This window comes from Mastomys coucha, unplaced genomic scaffold (assembly GCF_008632895.1).
Source record: "Mastomys coucha isolate ucsf_1 unplaced genomic scaffold, UCSF_Mcou_1 pScaffold22, whole genome shotgun sequence".
Classification (NCBI taxonomy): Eukaryota; Metazoa; Chordata; class Mammalia; order Rodentia; family Muridae; genus Mastomys; species Mastomys coucha.
In genome coordinates this window covers 150,289,661-150,298,608 of record NW_022196905.1, presented here as the reverse complement: position 1 = coordinate 150,298,608, position 8,948 = coordinate 150,289,661, and the positions used below count along the sequence as shown (strand labels likewise).

Below are 8,948 nucleotides of genomic sequence, written 5' to 3'. Positions count from 1 at the left end.
ATATGATAGGAAATCTTCAATTGTAACTTTTCCTACTCATTGCTCAAAAACACATCTGGGATGATTCTTGGCTCATAATTATGACAATGTTTTATATTTCCTGGTTAATGCTAAACCAATCCATAATTTTCACTAAGATTCAGTCATTAACAATGTCTCACTCTCAGGTTATGCCACACTCAGCTCAATGTAATATTCCACAGTCCTTTCAGTGTTTCTAACAGCCTGTGACCCCATCAATGCTGTCCTATACAGGAGTCCTTGATTATTAACCCCTAGATTTAGTTTTCTTTCCAGAGGAAAGATTTCTAGAGGAGGAAGCATTTGTCTCTGGCAACTCTGAGTGACTCAGATTTCCTTTTGTTTCATTCTTCAATATTGCTGTCTTAACAGGTATTTTGAAGATTGAGGCCAGTCTTTCTACAGCATCTTCCCCAATTTAGTACTGACAGATGATGTTTCATGCGTGGGTCTGCTACCACTTTCTGGCCTGAATTCTATGTAAAGATGTTGATTTTTCTCATGTTATCCAGCCAATCTGGAAGTTGCTGATGTCTGCCTTGGTGATGTTCATTTTGATCAACAATGAAAGAGTCAATTGATTTCCATTGAACTAATTATTTTTCTAGATTGCATGTATGTAAATGTCATCAGTGCATTATCTACATTTAGAAATGACAAATGGATATTTCCCAATGGAACTTTACTATTTTTATTGAAAACAATGCCCTACCAACCAAGGTGGATATTTACATACATCTACGGAAGAAGTCTTTCTTCACCTTTGGTAAGTACAGGTCTTAAACATTACTATGTTCTTAATGTTGATGCCCAAATTGTTCTGTATTTCAACAGAGAACCTACTTCACCTTTGTTGTTGGTGCTATTTGCTTTCATTGACAGAGAGCTAAAATTTGTGCCATCCAAATTTAGTCTTAAACCTCGATATTTATTCATGTGATAAAATAATTTTCAAAGGCTTCAATGCAGTGTTTGTAATTAGACTAGACATATGTGCTTTCTTCACTAATATCACTTCTTCAAGTTCCCTTCACAGTTCCTGCTAGTTATTAAATAGATATAGAGTGCAACATTGTATTAGTTTCTGGTGTTTACTATAATTTTCCAGAAACTGAGTATCTTAATACATTCATGGAATATTTCAATGAGGAGCAGTAGGATTATAAAGTCATAAGAACAGGGAGTTGGCTGTAAGTTTGTACCTTCTAGGACAGTCAGAATCAACACTCATAAATTTTCACTTACATGACAATCCAAATATGAGCTGAACAAAGATAAAACCAGCAAACATTCCAAAATGGACAGAAAGAAGCCCATGAGGCCTAAATGCTACACAAAAATCTATAGGTAACTGAAGGAAATTATGAGTTGGAGAGGAGGTCTTCTCTATGGAATAGCATCTCAATTGGTTGCCCAGTGTTAAATTATCAATACTGAAAACATGCACACCAGTAACATTATACATACTAGACAGGTTATATTTAGGAATGTTTCTGTCTCTGTGTCTGTGCCTGTCCCTGTATCTGTCTGTGTGTTTATCTGTATTTGTATCATCTCTATATGATGAATATGTACATATATTCACATATTCATTGGGTACAAATACAAAAACATATGTACATACATATATACATGTAATAATTATGAAAAAGAGAGGGCTTGGATATGAAAGAGAGTGTAGAGTGGTACATAGGTGAACTTGAAAGGAAATGGGGATAAATACAATTACATTATAGTTTTAAAAATAAAAATAAATATGCCAAACTCCAGGAACAAACAGGGACATTAATCTCTAGAAATAAAATGCTGGGGTGTGCTGTTTTTTCTTGTTGCTTCTGTAATTTTCATCATCTCTTTAACTGAACTTCTTTCTTTTTAAAGTCTAATGCCTAATCCCTTTCTCTACCAAATGTTCTCTCTCTCAGTGCCAGCTGCATGGATGCCACCTTTCATGATAGAAGAAAAGATGACTTACAGAGTGTTTATCACAATCACTTCCTTGTTATATAGTGATATCCAGTTGCTATTCATATTAGGTCCCAAGGTTTAAAAATTGAGTATGTACAGAGCATTTTTCAACCTGTAATTATAATTCTAATCTCACATTGAGATTTCAGAATCCTAATTCAATATGACCCAGAATATCCTTCATGTTCTTTCATGATTTGTAGGTGAAAGCTGAAAAGTTCCTCTAAGTATTTTTTATAGATATCAGATGTTAATAGCTCAGATGAGTGAAGACAAATTTAAATAAATTTAAACTCAGATGTCAAGAATGTGTATGGAATTTTCAGTATGACTTCACATTGAAAGACACTGGCTCAGATATGGTGGGCAAGAATAAGGGATCTCAGCAAGGATAGGGGATCATAGATCATTGCTGTAGAAACAGCTGTCTGTCTGTACAGGAAGAACTCATTTTACTCTATAATGCTCTGAATATTGAGATTCCTGGAAGCAATGCTGAGTGAAGCCTTCTTAAGAATACAAACAGAACATACCCTAATTATATCAAATAAATATCACTGGTAGAAATGACATATAGATGTAGAGATTGTTAGCTAAGCAGAGAAAGCATGTGCAATCTTGAAACCCATCCCTGCTGTTTGCTGGTATAGCAGCACATATGGTGCTGGGTGTTCAAGCACCACAGCATAAGGTGGTAGTGCATGCCCCAGGGCATTCTCCACAGATTCAAAAGGCAAAGTATGGCAACAACAGAAAGAATTCTTTTCTTTTATGTAGGAGCCAGACCAATGTACAGTAAATAATTTCCTATGGAGTTTTGTAGATACGACATATTTTTAGGACTCTATTTTATGGAGTTCAGGATGTATAAAACTAATGGGAAAATGTAAAACAAATTTCTCGTTCACTTTGAGATATTTATAGCATACACTCTTGAAGACTAGCATGTTTTTGGCACTAAATTTTGCTATCATATAGAGAACAAAGAGAAGGTGCTGGCTGATGCTAAAAAACATGCAAAGTATGTGAATAAGTAATTTCTTTAACTCGTGGGTCAAAATAGAAATGAAAGATGGTAATATTAATTTTTACAACAATTTAGTGCTATCATCATACGTTAATATATGCAGACCTTTTGGAAAGGCAGCCTTCAGACTTTTCTTTAGCAAGTGCTGATAAATCCACAAGTAAATTATGCTAATGTTTTAATGTTATTCTCATGTTTTGTATAAATTTTAAGTTTTACAGAAAATGAAAAATGTATAACTCCTGCTTAGGTCATTTGCAAGGTAAGATGTTTGAAAACACTGTATGTTAACTTTTGATACCATTTATTATTTTGTTTATCAAATTAACAACCTTTATGTGAAATTACATACTGGATATCTTTCAGAAAACCTAACAAATCATAAGGTAGCCTTTTCATGGAAATGTACCTCGATTATGTGGCCTCACTATTCTCATTATCAATTTCAAATGAAACAAAGTATGAATACATTATCATGAGCATTTTATTACAGTTGATTAATGCATTTCCTCACATTCCTTGTTTCTCACAGAAATGTGTCTGTGCACCCTGTGTGTGTGTTTGAAGGTGAAATGTGATCTTTATAATGAGAATTAACAGATTTAAATCAGAAGTGCCTTTTAGATTTTCAAATTACATCCTGGGAAGCATTAATTTTTATGAGGTTTAGTATTGGATGAGAATCTCACTTTGCCTATAATTCCATATAAATCTCTTATGAGAAGTCAACATTAAATAATATAGATGATTATTTATGAAAAGATAAAATGACAAGAAAATAATCCAACATAATTCACTGCACTCTAAATTATAAACTTAGCTTTTTAATACAATTAACTGAAGCCCAACCAAGTTAAATGATATAATTTACAATATAATCCTAAAAGTCTATACAAAGAATAATGATATGTACTGTAATGCAGTCATGAATGTGAATGTTGTTAATAATCAATAAAGATATATCCTTTTCATTTTATATTCAGGCAAAGTAGATACAGAAATAGTAAACAGATCATTTTCATATAAAAACAAAAAATAAATCAAAAAGATAGAATTTAATTCAAAATGTTAGAATAACCATCTAAATCTAGGGTATAAACACTCAGTTTTTAAACTTCACAAAAATGCCTTCACATCCTTACTCCTTAGGGTTCTAGCAGGTTTGGGACAAAACTCAGATGTCTCCTTTATCTTTCTTGTGAATAAAGTCCATGCAGAAGCCACGTAAGACAGGAACAATATTGTAAACATTGAGAATAAGCTGAGCTACATGATCTTTTGTAAGTCACAATAATTCAGTGTTCTTAATATTTTTAAATATAATTTACACTTATTAGTGAGTATACCTCAAGCCACACTACATATCTCTTCCATTAAGGAGCTCTGGCTGTGTATTCCATAATCTCTTGTCAGCAGCACTATAATTTACTAATTTCTATGCTTTTTAAAATTCAACCAAGGCTACTTCATAACCTAGTATCACCTGTGGATAATGCCCAAAGTCAGTAGAGATGGCGCAAATAAAGTCAATCAATAGTAAAGCAGTGTTAGAAAATTTAAAGAGATATGATGTCTGCTGAATTACTCTTTGGCTAAGAGTCATAGTACTCAACTACATTGGAGATTTCATTTACATCCTCCCCACAGGCCTGTGTGAACGAAGTTTTTAAATTCTGTATAATTTGTGAAGCATTTTTATGGTTTTGTTTGCTCAACAATAAGTTGGGCCTCAAGAAATACAGCTGGGCTAAGCATGTAATGTCCATAAGTATGGTTTCTTATTTATTTTCCATTTTATCAATTAGATATTACTCCTTTTCCCTATTGTGATGGGTTTGCGGAGAGACAGAGACTATGTGGTTATGAAAAGCTCAAACTGTTTCTTGGTGAGCCCACGCTCTATGGAAGAAGAATGGTGCCCTGTGTATTTAGAATTTTAAGATGGCCCAAAGAAAAATTGTTTAATAAGTTTTATAAAATGAATGCCTCTTATGGAACTTTATTAAGAACAAACTGTAAAGGTCTAGGGGATGGCTCGGCAATTAAAGGTACCAGCTGACAAGTCTGAGGACCTAAATTTGATCCCTGGGACTCACATAGTAGCATTTCAGTTCTGTAATTGCCTGTTTGTATCTCTAGTAGCATCAGTGGAAAGACCTGCTCCAGTTCCACACTGACAATGACAGTCCTCAGAGCCCAATTGCCTTGCAAGACTCTTGTACTGCAAAGAACTGGGATGGCAGAGAGTTACATTCAGCTCACAAGAAGTATTATGAATGGGAAAACTTCTAGGATTGTGAAAACAAGAAATTGTACTTTTTGTGGACATTTTTTTCCTGACTACAGGTGTTCACACCATATGAAAAGCAGCATCAAGTGTACAGTGGTCAGATTATCTACTCAAATTGTAATTCAATACATAATATCTTCATACTTACCAGAAAGATCAACCCAATTGTTCTGCTCCCCACAGGTCACCATAGCACCATATACAATTAACTGTCACAAAAATGCTTTATTTATTTTTTATTTTTACACTTTCAATTGAATATTGGACTTTAAGACATCTAAATTTCTGAAATTTTCTCAGGCTCCTCTGCAACCTAAAAATAAGCTTCTATTTTTGCTATTTGAATAAGATATCTTTGTAGGGAGATAAGAGGCACATTTACATTTGATACCACATAAATCATTGAACTACTTTATTAGAGAAACTGTTATGCTACCAATAGTACAATGATGCTTTCTTATTTCAAGCAATATAGAGAAAGAAAGAACAAAGGATATGCAAAAGTGTATGGCAAAACCACAAGCAAACAAATGTCAAAGAAACACGGCTTCTTGGAGTAAAATAAAGTCATGGACAGTATGTGTCAGATGAAACCAAACAATATTGGGTTGCAGTTCTTGAAATGGCCTTATATCTACTAAATATTTTACAAATGCTTATTTTTATGCATTTAGACTTATAGACAGGATAGACCTATAACAGGAATCTGAGGCTTAATTTGATGTTTTTGATAAATACTCTGGTGTTGAATAACTCAATTTTGTGCTCTATTTACTCCCCTCATGACAGAGGATAGATCACCCTTCCATACTTAATTTGCAAGCTCCTCATAATCTCACTAGCTGTAGCAGTGCTAGTCCTTCAGGGAAATAAGGACATAGAGTTTTAATAGCATTATCTGAATACTGGTGGAAGCTGGGTCTATTTGCCAGAAAAATGTGCTCATCATTGCTATTCTCTCTTTTTGCAATTAATGGAATTTTATTTTAATACACTAACCTCACTTCTTATTTTTCATGTATCATCCAAACTATTTCAGAAAACAGCATTACAATAGAGACATAAAAAATTCTCTCCATGTGTAAAAATAGACCTTGAATGAAACCATCAAAGCTTTAAGAAGTCATATTTTTTAGTATACCCTCAACATTCATTTAAGTTAGTAAAGGCAATTCTATGTTAGTGAGAAATATAAACTTTTCAGCAAAGGAAGTCCTATTAAAACAATATTGAATGACTCAGAATTTGATGTGGAAAGGTCCCAGGCACAGTGAGAAAGTGTAGAGTATACAACATGAAAATATGCTGGAGGATACACAGGGCTGGAATTCTTTCAAATGGCACCATTCTGCCATACTACTCTGTAGAAAAATGAAAAGAGAAACTAGATATTTAATAAAATTGTGAAAAAAGGCTACAGAGAAATATCAACATTTTTGATCAAACAGGAGATAGTTAATGAACAATACACATGGGATGATAATTTGTCTGAGTTGTATCTAAGCTTAGCAACTTTACACCTTGTTGACTTGTATTGCTTAGGATTTACAAATGGAGAGGATTGTAGCATCCACACTTTGGTGTGATCTTTCTTTTTGGGTTTCATATGGTTTGTGAGTTGTATCGTGGAAATTCTGAGCTTCTTTTTGGCCAATTTCTACTTATCAATGGGTACATACTATGTGTGATCCTTCATGACTGCGTTACCTCACTCAGGATATTTTCAAGTTCCTGCAAATTTTATGAAATCATTGTTTTTAATAGCTAAGTAATACTCCATAGTGTAAATGTACCACATTTTCTGTATCCATTTCTATGTTGAGGGGTATCTGGTTGTTTCCAGCTCTTGGCTAGTATAAATAAGGCTGCTATGAATAGTGGAGCATTTGTCTTTGTTATAGGTTAGCAACTTTTGGGTATATGCTCAGATGTGGTATAGCTGGGTCCTCAGGTAGAACTATTTCTGATTTTCTGAAGAACTTCCAGACTGATTTCCAGAGTAGTTGTATCAGCTAACAATCCCACCAGCAATGGAGGAGTGCTCCTCTTTCTCTACAACTTTGCCAGAATTTGCTGTCACCTGAGTTTTTGATCTTAGCCATTCTGACTGGTGTGAGGTAGAATCTGAGGGTTGTTTTGACTTGCATTTCCTTGATGGCTAAGGATCCTATCTTCTGACACTAAATCTAGACACTATTGCTGATACCAAGCAGTGCTTACTGACAGGAGTCTAGTATAGCTGTTCCCTGGGAGGCTCTGCTAGAGCTGGACCAATACAGATGTGGATGTACACAGCCAAACATTGGCCAGAGAATGGGGACTTCAATGGAGAAGTTAGGGCAAGAACTATAGGAGCTGAAGGGGTTTCCAACTTCATAGAATGAATAATAGCAACTAACCAGAACCCCTAGACATCCCAAGGACTAAACCACCAACCAAAGTACACAGGGGGTATCCATGGTTCCAGCTGAATATGTAGTAGAGGACTGCCTTATCTAGCATCACTGGGAGGGGGAAGCTTCTTGGTCCTGTGGCTTGATGACCCAGGATAGTGGAACTCTAGGGCCCTGAGAAAGGTGTGGTTGTTCATGTGTGGTAGCACCCTCATAGAGGGTATAGGGGGCTTATGGAGGGAAAACTGGGAGGAGGATAACATTTGAAATGTAAATAAATAAAATAACCAATAAAAATGAAAAACAAACAAAAAACAAATGGAGAGGAAAAGTAACCAACCCATATCTATCTGCCTTTGAATACCAGAAAACAGGTGATTCATTTTATGAATGCTCCCAACTGCATATAACTGTTGCTGTGTAAGGTGGGGTATCTGCATATGCGTATTTGAGAATATATATGCACCACTACATATATGCATGTGTACATACATATTGTTTCATTCTATTATAATGAAAAATATTTTAACACATAGAGAGCATCTCCAAGAAGCATGAAGAAACTTTACTTTCATCCATAATCCACATGTTCTAGCCCTTGCCAGAAACAATGAACATATTTAATTAATATATCTGGAATTTATTAGTCTCGTGTCTTTCTGCTTACTCATCTATGAACTAGGCATGCACACACAAACACACACACACACACATACACACACACAATTCAAGAAACAAACATGATCTATGGCAATACCACCATGAATGCTCCCGATCTCATCTGATCTCTGAAGCTAAGCTGGGTAGGGCCTGGTTAGCACTTGGATGGGAGACCTCCTGGAAATACCAGGTGCTGTAGGCTTTATAAAAAAAAAAAAAAAAAAAAAAAAAAAAAAAAAAAAAAAAAAAAAAGAAAGAAAGAAACAGACAAACATGCCTTTTTTTTCCTGGTTTTATATCCTATTTATATGAGGCTTGGTTCCTTTGTAAGGCTAATCTTGATATGGTATATTTCCAGATACTGTTCATATGTTTCTTTTGTGTGTCATATAGATGACTGATGACAAGACTCTTTCAAAGCAAATCTTCTGCATGAATCCCTCTCTGGCATTCTCTCCACCATCCCTTTGTTATTTTTGCTGTTCAACAACTCTGATAATCATCCATGTCATCTCTGATGATTATGAGATGGGGATGTTTACTGAAGAAACACAATATACCAAGCACTGCAGCAGCCAATAGATAATCT

The 8,948-nt window shown here is 34.8% G+C and overlaps 1 pseudogene; it reads left to right on the top strand.

Annotated features, from left to right (window-relative positions):
- Nucleotides 1-8,442: 8,442 nt before the first annotated feature.
- On the top strand, nucleotides 8,443-8,561 carry LOC116071675 (annotated as a pseudogene).
- The last annotated feature ends 387 nt before the right edge of the window (nucleotides 8,562-8,948 follow it).